Genomic DNA, 13,380 nt, shown 5'->3' with positions numbered 1-13,380 from the left:
GGGGGGGGGGGGGTTGCGTATACTAAAAAAGGTTGGAAACCACTGATCTAATCGATATCTCCTATAGAATAATTAAAATCATCACGTTGTATTTGTTTGAGTAATTATTTTAACACGGCGTTATAGATAGGCAATTCGGGTACACCAACACCGCGGTTTCATTTTCACAGTATCTTATAATATCTTACAGGATATATAATTATTTTTATTTTAATCACTACCGACGAACTACATCAAAATAATATCATTCACAGTACGCACATCTCGTTAACGACACATCACTTCGCAATGTAGATTTTCACATTTTCATCGTCAAAACGACGTCGAGTACTCCCAAGTTTTATCTGCGAACCATAGACACGTGAAGTTTTTCGTATCAATGCGTCAAGACCAGAATTGTTTAGCAAACGCGTAACTATAATATTATCATTTTTTTTTTCGTCATATCTATACATTATGTATCGGCTTCAGTGACGTTTCCATGAAAATAATAAGACATCAGCAATGATCTCAATGGTGTCAATAAAATGTAAATATTTAATGATTATTCTATATAATACGAATTGAGTTATCTTAGTCAGTCCTACCTATTTCATATTTTACTTTTACCGTACACGAATTTAACCTTTCATCGCAGTCGTCAAACGAGTTATCTAATCAAATAATTTATCCAACTGGCAAGAATGTAAAAATTACAAAAGCTTTTATGATGCCGCATTCGATTTGATGATTAAAAAGTAGTATTTATAATGCAATAAATGTGATAAAATATTTCGCTTTTGATTCGTTTTTGTAGCAAAAAATGTAGTATAGAACAGTATGGTTATTGATGAACCTACATTATAATGTATATTTTACATAATGGTGATCGTTTAAATACCTTCATGTAGAGTGGAGCATCGTTGAAATAACTTTATCTATATGAAAATAACTACCTTCTTTGATAAAAAAATCTTTTTAAAATAATTTAAAGTATGTTTTTATATACCTTTCAAAATAAAATGGTAATCTGAGATAAATGATTTTCAATTTCATTGTATTTGTTTTGTGGGTGGAAAGGTAATATTATTTTTAGCTTTTTCTTATTTATTCGATTTTATATTCACATTTGCACATGCTATTACTTGTTAGTTATCTTGTAGTTTATTGTTCATTCTATGTAAGCACCGTTGGGTAATCCGGTAATAGCAATTATTAGCAACAAGTTTTTAATCGTATAAATATCACCTGTATTTAACCAGACCAGTGTGATTACCTCTTTTCTATTACCTAGATAACAATTTTAAGTATATTATCATCATAAATATTTTAAGTTTTACCAAAATAATCTGTCGATTAACTATCTATTGTTTTGCCTAGATATAATGTAAGGGTCATCTTTGTTCAATACTGCCTATATTATACTACATCGCCATGATGTATATTTCGTTATAAACAGTTTAACCAATGGTCTGAAAGCTCTCTATCGCGACTGGGTACGACTTCGGGTCAAGAGTTCAGGACTCACTTTTACATACCACTTCAGCATTAATAATGAACTTTCGTGAATGTGGAACAAATACTTAACGATAATTAATTTAAATTATTTTAATTCTGTGGCCATAAAAATAGGCGTTTGTGCGTGTGCGTGCGCTGTTGTATCCGTACATAAAAGATACATTTGTAATTGGCAATTTTACACTGAGACTACGTGCATCATATCATAATATGTTCAGGTTACTATAGATAATTACAATCGCGTTGAGTTGTATCTTGTATATCATAATATTTTGTATTATAGCGGAGGAAGGAAAATTGGAATCTAACGAAACTACGATACCTCCGTCTTCCCTTCGTATTTGTTTCTTTATCACGTCTTTAAACGAATCCGTTGTGACCGTGTCAGCTAACTGTCACGTTTTGAACGCGATCCCGCAGGTTTTCTAATTTATTTATTTTTTACGATGTTGTTTTTATTTGCCGTCGAAAATTCCTTTCCCCGCAATTGCATGTAACGTGTTGGTCTCTCCGACACATATACACGTCGAATGTGCCAATTTAACGGGATTTGCTTGCAGCTTGCGTATTCTAAATATTAGTGTAACGACAGCAAATATGAATTATTTGCCACGAGGACACGAATTCGTTTTATGTATAATCGCGTATCGTATTCCCTTGTCAGGTACGATACAAATTGTTATAAAACACGGCGCCGGAATCGGCAGCATATAATTGAAAAATATTCACGAACATAAGTTTAATAATGTAGTAATATAATTATTCACATTGTTCATTTGGTAGGTAATAATTATTGCAATTTTTCCTGCGATTATATCAATATATTATGCTAAAAACAGTGTTCAAGGCAGAATCAGATAACAAGCTCCTTTGTTTTTATAATGTTTCAAGCCATCTATTTGTAATACTATAAACCATAATGCATTAATGCAATCGTTAACAGTCGCTGTTGTAGCTACTACCTAAAAAGCAACTTTGGTAAGTATTAACTTATAATTTATTGTATAAAGTGAGGAACTTTCATGGAATACACTGTATTTTAGAAAAAGAATGTTCCTAAAATGTAGGTTTTGATCTACTTTTTATATTCCAAAGGCGACATCTGTAGTTGTATGAGTTATAAAATACCTGTATGAAAATTAATAATCTTCAACGAGTTTCTTAGAAACAATTATATATATGAATTCAACGCGTACTGAAATATCAAAAAGTTTATCTTCTTAAACAAGCTTAAATTTCGGTATACCTAGGTATACCATATATTATATACTTAGGCATTCAATTTCGATGTATTTATTGATGCTGAAGACCTACTTAGTAGTTTTTTGATCTATCTCGTTTGGTTATATGCGTAATTTCGGAATAATAATATAATATATATTATATATATTATATTATATAATAAAGGATTTATATAAAATTTAACATTACGATTTAAATTTTTAAAATAAAAATGTAACAACAACTTATCGTACTGCCAGTGGATAATTGGCGGAAATCGAGGGGGGGCTTGAGGGGGCCTAGTCCTCCCAAAAAGTCCGTCAATCTCCCCTCCTTTTTTAGTTCTGGATCGAAACTCCTCCCCCCCCCACTCACATTGATGTTAATAATGTTAGCCTCTCCTAAAATTTTAATGGCTTATACCTCATGCAGTGGATTCTACAAGTACTAATTAAACAGTTTTGAATTTTTCATCAGCGAATGAGATTTATTCTATGTAAGTACGTATGTTTCAATTCATAAAACAATTTATATTTTGTTTATTTATTCATACGACATACGCAAACGCTCAAAAGGTAATGCTTAATTTGTGCAAGTCATAATGTTTGAATGAGTGACAGATTAATGAATAAAAGGGAAATAAAGTAAATATAAAAAAATGGGTAATTGGATGCCGCTTTGCTGTACAGTAAGTTACAATTGGGTCACTGTATACTGCTGTACTTTCGGTGGTGGATGTTTGTCCATCGTCCCTTCGGTCCCCGGACAGGATAGTGTAATTTTACTGCATTCGATTTGAATGCAATGATTGCATTCGATATTAAAAGATTCTGAGCGGACGAGGGAATCTTTCTTATTTAATTTTATTCGTTTCTATGATGATAAACAAAGCGTTATAAGAACAGCTTAAGAACGATTTATATAAATAGGCAATTTATATAACTATAATTTATAATAAATTAGGAAATATTAGAAAATTTTACCATGTTTAGTTAAGGCTATTTTAAGGAAACAACCCAAATTTCAAGTTTTTATGAATGTTTTTAACCGAATTACAACAAAAAAAACTCCCAAAATTAAAATGCCTATAAATACTTAAAAATGGCTAAAATTTTCCAAAATTTAAACCGCAAGAAACAAAATCTAAAATACAACAAAAAAGGTCTCTCGTCATTTTTCATTTGAGGCAATATTTCTGGTAGAAAACGTCATCCGTAATTATTTAATACAAAATAAAATAATGTATAATAAAATCATGAAACCGTACGTTTTTTCTCCTTTAACCGCTTTTATATCGAGTACCGTTTCGAAAATCGAAAAATGACCTCTTTAAAGTACCAGCTCAAGAACATTAACTTTCAGAAAAGATGCTATACTTGATACTTTTGAGCAAGTTTAGGGGAGAAAAAGTGTTTACAGAATAAAAAAGTAATAAACATCATTGTAAAACCAATACATATTTATATTCATTTAAAAATTGAAAAGTACACATAATATATCAACAGTGTTGATTCTAAAAGAATAATATAATAAAAATAATTATTGAAAAAAAATAAAACTCATCAACTATAATATGGCAATATAAAAATTGAAGTTCTTAACGAAAACAAACAATTTACATTAACGAAAATAAATGCATTGATTAGGATAACCTAACTATATATTTTTGGAAGATAAAAATAACAATCAAATTAACAACACATATTTAAAAATTTTGTTTTAAAAAGTAGTTGAACAATATGATCAGTCAATATTATTCATAAAAAATTGATGTTCAGAAGATGATACCACAACTGTTTCTATTTTTCCTGTCTAAAATATAAATTGTTTCGATAAGCAATAAAAACTGGCCGCAAAAACGTTATGGGTTCACTGCACAAAAAGTAGTTTAAAATAACACACAATACATAAATTGTATGAAATATAAATGTTGTAAAATATGTTATCTTGTAAAACACATAGAGTTCATACAACTTACCCGAGCAATTTTTTTATCAAAAAATTAATATAAACTGGCATTTAAAAACAGATTACATACCTATAGGCGATGAAGAAAAAGTGATTTAAAAATGCGCATGTACCATGTTGTAAAACTTGATATAACATTGTATAGATCACATGCAGGTATTATTGTGGTTTACCACATTTTCGTTTGGTCGTTGACTTAAAAGACTAATTATTATGAAACTGTAACTTTTTGTCATCAACTTTAAATATTTTTAAAAATAAAGAATGACTATATTTTATTTTATTTAGCGATTAACTTAGTAGGTAGTTTATAAATTCTTACGAACAACTATTACACGTCACTATAGATTTCCTGCAAAAATTCAAACCACCGTATATTTTTCAAAGAGTTCTTATCGATGATTTATACCCTACAAATTAAATTAAAGTATTTTATTAGCAATGTATCGTAACACATAGCGTAGTGCATATTACTGTAAATTACCGTACTTGGTCATTTAGAAACTTCAAATGTTTCACAGTCAAAGCGACATTGGCTTGTTAATAAATTATGTAAAATCATTAGTCGAAACGTCTTTAATGTCACAGTTTAAAAGTTATTTTAAAATTAGTACAATTTTTGTGACTATTTAACGTGTCAGTTATTGAATTAATTAATTGAACCGGAATTCGACTTTCAAGCAGTAAATCCAATTTTTATTTAAAAAAATTCACGCCAAATATTTGATTATAAAGGTTGATACTTGATATATTTATAGAGTTGTTAAGAGTATATCGATGGATACTTTTTGTACGAGCTTATATATTTACAATCAAATATATTTATATAAAGGAAAACATTTTTATTTGCCTTTAGTCATCTACTCAACTCTGATCTGTATGCATTGCAATTCAACATTTACTTAATGTACCCAATAATGTAATATTTAATATTATTTAATAGGTTATTTCAGCCATTTTATATTTTTATGTTGTTTTTTCCGGCGCTTTTGAAAACTATTGATAATTTCAGAATTTGACCTCCTGAATGCACCAACTAGGTTCAATTTCCCATCGAACAAGATACCGTTGAAGAAAATCAAAGTAGTTTTACTGCCCCAAAACGTGATGACAGACACAAAAAAAAAAAAGAAAAACACACATCATTGTAAAATCAATACATTCATCGCTCCGCTCAGAATCTAAAATAGGTAGGCAAGTGGGTGTCAATCTGTTGTACAATAAGTTACAAGCGGGTCATTGTAATGGATGGTGTTAAATTTGAATTCAATGATATAATATAGGGCTTGCAAACGTTATAAAAACGTTACATTTGATAAAAAAAAAAAAAATGATTGAAATTTGTAAACGTAATTAAAACGGAAAGCGATAATCAAAAATAATTAAATACCTACTGCAAAACAAAACATAATGTTTAACAAAATATATTTTATTTAATTCAACAAAACATAACCGTTGACGAAACGTAATTTATAGAATATCACTAAACGCAAAATGAAATAATTTAAAATCCATTAATTAATTTTTTTTTTTGTTTTTCCTGACGCTTTTGAAAACTACTGTGAATTTCGACATCCCTAATGCACCAACTAGATACAAGTTATACAATTTATTATTATTATTATTGCGTTTTTATGATCATTTTTAAAATGTTAAATTTAATATTGTATTAATATTCACAATTTAGTTTAATTAAGTATCTAATTAACTTGCATTAGAAAATATTTGTAATAAAACTTATTAATATGCAATTACGTGTACTAAATAGTAAATACAAACAGTTATATTGATGCATAAAATATTCTGTTATATTAACTTGTTTATGTTAATTAAATATATTTTCTAGGTCAAACTGATCTTCATAAAATTTCATATTTTTAATTTTTAATTAAAATAGTTTCAAAAAGTTAATACTACAATATTGGTAATCTCTCCATAATAATATCGATGCATATCATATATAGGTATTGATAATTTTAGATCCTATTTGAACAAGCTAGGTATGTATTTGCTATATAATACTGTTTTTATAAAAAAAATTGCATGTTTACATACTATTATATACACACAAAAATAGAGATTTGTTCTATCTCATCCCTTATAAAACAAACTACATGATAAACAGTCCTTTTAATATTTTAATGGCTGCGTGTGATTTTATTACTTTTGATTATGTTTAGCTAGCACGTCTCATTTTTACATCTTTTTTTGTTGTTATTTACCTGTAAATTTTTCTTCATTTTTATATGTAACTTTACAATCGTAATATATATCTTTGCTTCTAATTCTTTTATATTTATGTTACCTTGCTGCATATTAGAGTTCACATACCTTACTGTATAATTTTTACTGTGCTTGCGTTATAATATGTTATAGGGCTTAAGCCCGTTTATATGAATAAATAAATAAATATACATTATACATAAATATGTAGGTACCTAGAGTAACTTAATATTGGGATATTTGATCTAGACCAAATATATAGTATATGGTACTTTTGAGAGGTAATTTTCATGTTTTTTTTCTTGTAGTGGCTATACCCCTAACCGTAACAAAAAACTGTAAATGTTTGAAATTTAATCTAAGTGCAGAACATGAAATCGATATAGGTTATCTAATTGTGATTTATTCAAGTAACAACAGGTACCCACTACAGAATTTCTTAAAAAGACCCATTTTAGTTCACTGACCTCTATGCAGATGTGTTTTATGTTTTTAAAATAAGATGAGACATCACATAACATTCAAATTTATAAACATGATTAAATACTGCTTTGAGGTGAGTGAGGCATAGTTATAGTTAGCTAAGTATACAGTAAGCATATAGGTATTGTTATACTTGATGTAAGTATATATAATTACATAATATTATATTTTACGGACGCCATAAAAATTAATGCAATGAATGCAATTAAGGGGATACCGCACCCGGGTGTCACCATCTATCAAACGTGCAAAATAGCACATTTTACATTCCCGTCAATTAATTTTGTTATTTTTCAAATCAGAGTGAATTGAGATACTTATTATATGATTTAAGATATGATTGTTAGGTATCCAAGGCACCTCGGAGGCTTCCATTGATATTTTAATTACGCAAGCTATAAACATCTAAAACTGTAATTTTATTTTGTACATTTCAAAATTAAAATGCCATTAAAAGCCTCCGAGATGCTGTAGATGAGAATTTTACCTTTAGATTGTATAATAGGTCAATTGCTCTGTTTAAAATAACAGAGTAAAATGGATTGTTACGAACATACAATTATTATGTCCTTCGTTTGTAATGCTCTTTATATAAATCATGAAATACATTATCAAATTTTTCAAACTAGATTTGTGAAAATTACAAGATTGGTGTGTAGTATTTTTAAATACCATTAAAATAAAGCTGAATTATTTTCATAATAACATGCCTATATACTATTGGCTATTACGATTTTCCGGTTTTGCCAAGTTAGTTTGGCTCACTTTAATATATGGACAGATGTTTATTTTGTATTCGAACAACTATCATCATTCATCGGATAAAATATACAATATACTTGCCTCTGATTAAAAGTTTGTTTGTTATAGAAATTCATTATTTGCGTCTAAAATGTATTTTATCCAAATGCATAAATAAGTGTCAACAGCTTCAAGTCGTATCCAATATATAAAAACAGTGGTTATCTCAACCACTTATAGTTTTTTTTTTAAACATTTTTAAATATTCTTCTGGCATTTGGAGACCTTGAAACAAGAGGTTCAAGCCGAAAAATTGAAGAAACTTCAAAATGATTTTTGTAATTTTAAATTACAGTCGTATATCGTATATTGTATATTTTATGTTTTGTTTTATTTATATTGAAGAAAATGTATTGCATTTAAAATTTAAATTGAAAATAAAAAATAATAGGCAAGTATAGTATATAAATAAACGTTACGAATAAATTATTCAATAACACAAATAAACCTATCAGTACAATTAATTCCAAAGTCAGATTTAAGGGTTTATATTATTTAAATCAGCAAATCGCTAATACCACTAAATCCAACTTGTCGTACAAACATATAGGTACTTACCTACGTTCTGAAACAATAATTTTAATTTTATCCTATGACACTGTGTAATTATAATTACCCTCCCGCCCCTAGAACTCCAGACATTAAAAACGAACAGTTTCCTGTTTCCAATATTTTATTTTCATAACGAGATACATCTGCAGACTCTATGATGAGTGTTCGTTCATAGTGAAACGAATATATTCTATTTCTATATATATATATATATATATTTCTAACCTAACTTTGAGATTCTATGACAATTAATTTATATTTGAACGATTTTATTTCTACGTTTCAAATGTAATTATTTAAGAAGCGAATCGTAATTCGGCATAGACTTTTGTAGTAGTATATTTTGTACTCATGACCTTTTAACCAAACCACTAATGGAATCCAACTACAAATAACCGCATTGTGTGTACGTAGTTTTTATTTTGAGACAGAACCGCAACCGTATGTAGGTACACTGTCAACAGAATACCTACGGTGTGGCGATCCGTTGAAGACGTATTGTATAGATAAAACCGCTTCGTTATATCGAAATATGACGTCGGAAGAAAATTATTGTTTGCAATTCCGTCGAAAGCGTATTGTACATATGTGTGCTTGATAATACACACGAACGTAAAAAAAAAAGAGCACTCACGGGAGACAGATTATTTATGTAATAATATATATTATATATTATAAAGTAGGTATAAGCGCATGCACATTGAGGGACTCTTAGACCTAATTCGATTGTATTGTAGACCATCGTCTAAAATGGTACACAATATTAGGCATGTCAAACGTGTTCTTTGCGAAATAAACTTTCGCTTGAAGAACTTCGCGTATGACTACACGCTTATAATACTTTGTCTGCAGGCCATAAATTATGCTGTACATAACCGAACATTAGAACATATTACATTGTACGATGAATGGAATTTAAATACTAAAACCCATTAGTTATGAATATATAATATTATAATATGCGTTTGCGTTATAAAGTTTTTATACATTCATTTTTCAATACTAACATGCATGACATATGTCACGTTGTTCGAGTAAGACATAGAGCGCATGTGATTTTCTTTTGGAATGAATTTATTCTGAAACGATAAAATTACTCACTAAGTCGCATAAGTCGTAAATCGGTTCCAAACTGTTTATACAAATTGTATTGTTTTTTAGGGAACAAAAAGTATGATGATCAAGACGTCTTGTCAGAACACATTTAATTTATTTACGAAAAAATGAGAAATCTTCATTAATATCGACATCAAAATACAAAATAAATGTCTATTTTAAACTTTAGAGAGGAATTAATCTTAATAATGTTAGTATAGAGTATAATTCAAAATTGAATTATATTTCAATTGTACTAAAGTATCCTTATAATTTACAAACTTTTTTACTTATTGTTTGGGTATTATAATATAGGTATCTCTATTTGTGCTGTTTAAGATATAATACTATAATAAGTAACAACTTAAGATAATAACAACTGTTTATTCAGTTAATATTAATATTCATTCGTTGTTTACATTTTCAATAAAATCATAAATTTAAAAATAACTCGACACAAAAAGTTGTAAGCTTGACAATCTTTTTTAATAATGTTATGATCATGTTGAATAAATATAAGAATATTTGGTATGAGAATATTATGAGAATATTGTAATTTAAAATCGTTGTTTATTGTCATTTTTATATTATTGACATAAAAGACAAAACCAAGTTGCGTGTAACATTTAATATCATCATAATTTACAAAATAAATATTTACCTCGGCATGGAAGTTTTATTTTTATACCTAATATTCAGATAATATCTTTGGAAGGATCATTATGAAATTGGGTTGAGATGAGCGGTAAGACAACAGTGGTCGAGGACCTCAAAATACCTACCTAGAGCTCCACTGCACTAAAATTGCATATAATATAATGTATCTGAAATATTTTAGTATTATTAGTTTCGATGGCCAACAATTACAATAATACAATATAACTTACATTTATCAATTGGCTAAATGGTATTTAATGGTAATAATGGTAATTTTACTGTGGTTATAATTTTAACATAAACATTATGTTTTTGGGCTGGGTACAGATATTTTAATTTTTTAACCAACTTTGCGTAACGCTTTGTTTATGGCGATAAAACAAATAAAATTTAAAAAATACCTAATTCCCGCTAGGGTATGTAATATAAAATTAATTGGTACTTATTATTACATATTTTTGATTCGTAAACTTTCTTCGAAGTGTAAAATATCGAGTAGCGTGCTACATTTGTCATGTAGCTAGGGTTTTTTTTATATGTATACATGTTATATAGAACACTTCATGAATTAAAAATAAATTATGAATATAAACTATTTATTATTACTCTTCAAAACTATCCACAAACATAATTATTTAATTAATATATCAAGGACAGACCACCGAACAAACCACCGTATAATAATGAAACCCAAATTGTGTCACTTAAGTAATTGTGTTTCGTAGGCCAAAACATGAAACAAAAGCCAATGGAAATAACATGTTTTAGCATTTTATGTGATAAAAGCACATCTTGTTAAAAGGAGCATCTTGTTAAAAATGTAATATTATAAATTAAAAAACGTACCTAATGTACAGTATATAAGATTGTCACATTGAATAAAAAATATTCCCGATAAACTGTTAATTGAAAAGATCAAACCTGTGTGCTATCATAATATAATAGAATGAACAAGTGTGATTTTTTAGACAGAATTCGGGTTTAAATCTCAAATATTTAAAGGGAAATTTACCTTGTTCAAAAAAAAATTCGTTTTGCACAATATATAATAATGATTTGTTAGTATACCTAGTCATATTTTTATTGTCCAAAATGAATAATTGAATATCGATTCGCCAACATCAACCACAAGTCCCTTTTTCCAACTGCTATTATAACTCACCGATATACGCATATAACTCGAAAATTTTCAAAAAACAGTGGTTAATTAAACATTCATGAGACAAAAGTTTCACATAAGCATTCGGGTAAAAATTCACCACTATTCGGATTTCACGTACAAACATTTTTTTATGTTACTTTTATTCACGAATACAACAGAAAGTAATAAATAATATAAAAAGGTATGTAAAACGTTAAGCACGTATACGTAACCCCGCCGTTAACTGCTACCTGGTTTCGATACTTTTATTATATGGGTGAAAGCTGTCTGACATTGAAATCATTCGAATAATTAAAAATCAAATTGCGTTATAAATTTTCGTTGTTACATTTAATCGAACATTCAACACCGTCTATAATATTATAACAGTCTATAGAAAATCTTTAGAGAAAAAAAAAATTTTTACTATCATAACTTCACGTTTCGAGTTTTCTAAATATTTTGAAAAAAATCATAATTCCTTTGAGCCCCATGACCATATATTATTATTATAACAACAACAGCAGTAATTGTAAGCTCTAAAATTATCGTTTCATTTCTCGTCTGACATTTACGTTAAATTTGTTCATTTTAAACTCTAGAATAGACTGAAGCCCATTCACCCCTCTCTGAACAATATAGTTGATTTTAGAATGGTAAAAATATGTAATGTATACATATTGAGTGCCTAAGACTTTTAACTCTTCATTTGTGACTTATCTAAATTACCCCAAGGTCCAAACTAACCCGCGAGCACTGGGTATACAAAATTATAATAGACGGATCGTTTGTGAATCGTCGATGATCAGTTCTTCCTGTTCGACATTGTCTTACACGACAAAGAAGAACAAAATGCAATAATAATAGTTTAAATAACTATAGTTAAAAATAAAAAATGTCCGTTATCTCGGGTGTCTGATGCTCGTACACATACCTCAGAACCGGCCGCAGTAACAGTATCCGTCTGGCTTCACCTCATCGGACACCAAATCCGTCGAAAAATAATAATAATAATGAAACGATTTAATTGAAATCTATCAACAACGATAACCAACAATCACGACATAACAATGGTATCACGACTATTTGGATCTCGCGAGACGATCCGATTCGTCATTCGGTGGTTGTCGTCAGAGTTCCGTTCGCATCGGCGGACCGTAATCGACAGCGACAACGGTGAAGTCTATACGCTCGCCCAACGTGTTCGCGAGCGGCGCTTACCCTCGTCGTCGCCTGGCCCGACCATCGCCGAACGAATAACGACGGGGTGTAGGTGGGTGTGTGTGGGTGTGTGTGTGTCAGGTTCAGTAACACATTTTTGGTTGTATCTTGTACGACATTCGAGTAATTTATTGTGTTTTGTAATTTTACATTTTTTTATCGGAAGAGAAACTTACGATCAGTTGTTTTTTTTTTTTTTTTAACAAAACAATATTAAATACGATGACTAACATGTTATATATTATAATAATAACAGTTGTACTTGAATTTTAAAAATACAAATGATTTTTTTTTTTTAACCACTTTTCTATTAAATAAACAGGTAAGTACATTCATTATTAAACACAAAAGTCATTGGACAAAACCGTGATTTGTTTTCAAAAACATATTACACGAATTACGTCTTTTGCAGATTAAATTTTAAAGATTATACGATTAGATCAAAAAATGAGTTCCGATTATATCAATCTCAACAAAACACTCGCTAAGAAAAAAAAATTCAAGTTAACAAAGTTGTGATA

At 28.9% G+C, this 13,380-nt stretch overlaps 1 protein-coding gene across 3 annotated transcripts in view; it reads right to left on the bottom strand.

Moving 5' to 3' along the window:
- Positions 1-13,051, bottom strand: part of LOC100163236 (octopamine receptor-like) — a 166,326-nt gene extending 153,275 nt beyond the window's left edge. For all 3 annotated transcript variants that reach the window (XM_029491652.1, XM_029491653.1, XM_029491654.1), the window contains exon 1: positions 12,573-13,051. The gene's annotated coding sequence lies outside the window, so the exon portion shown is untranslated. The remainder of the gene's footprint in view (positions 1-12,572) is intronic.
- Between the last annotated feature and the right edge of the window lie 329 nt (positions 13,052-13,380).

This window comes from Acyrthosiphon pisum, chromosome A3, assembly GCF_005508785.2.
Source record: "Acyrthosiphon pisum isolate AL4f chromosome A3, pea_aphid_22Mar2018_4r6ur, whole genome shotgun sequence".
In the NCBI taxonomy this organism is placed as follows: domain Eukaryota; kingdom Metazoa; phylum Arthropoda; class Insecta; order Hemiptera; family Aphididae; genus Acyrthosiphon; species Acyrthosiphon pisum.
The sequence above is the reverse complement of the archived record's forward strand: the minus strand, read 5'-3'. Positions and strand labels throughout refer to the sequence as shown.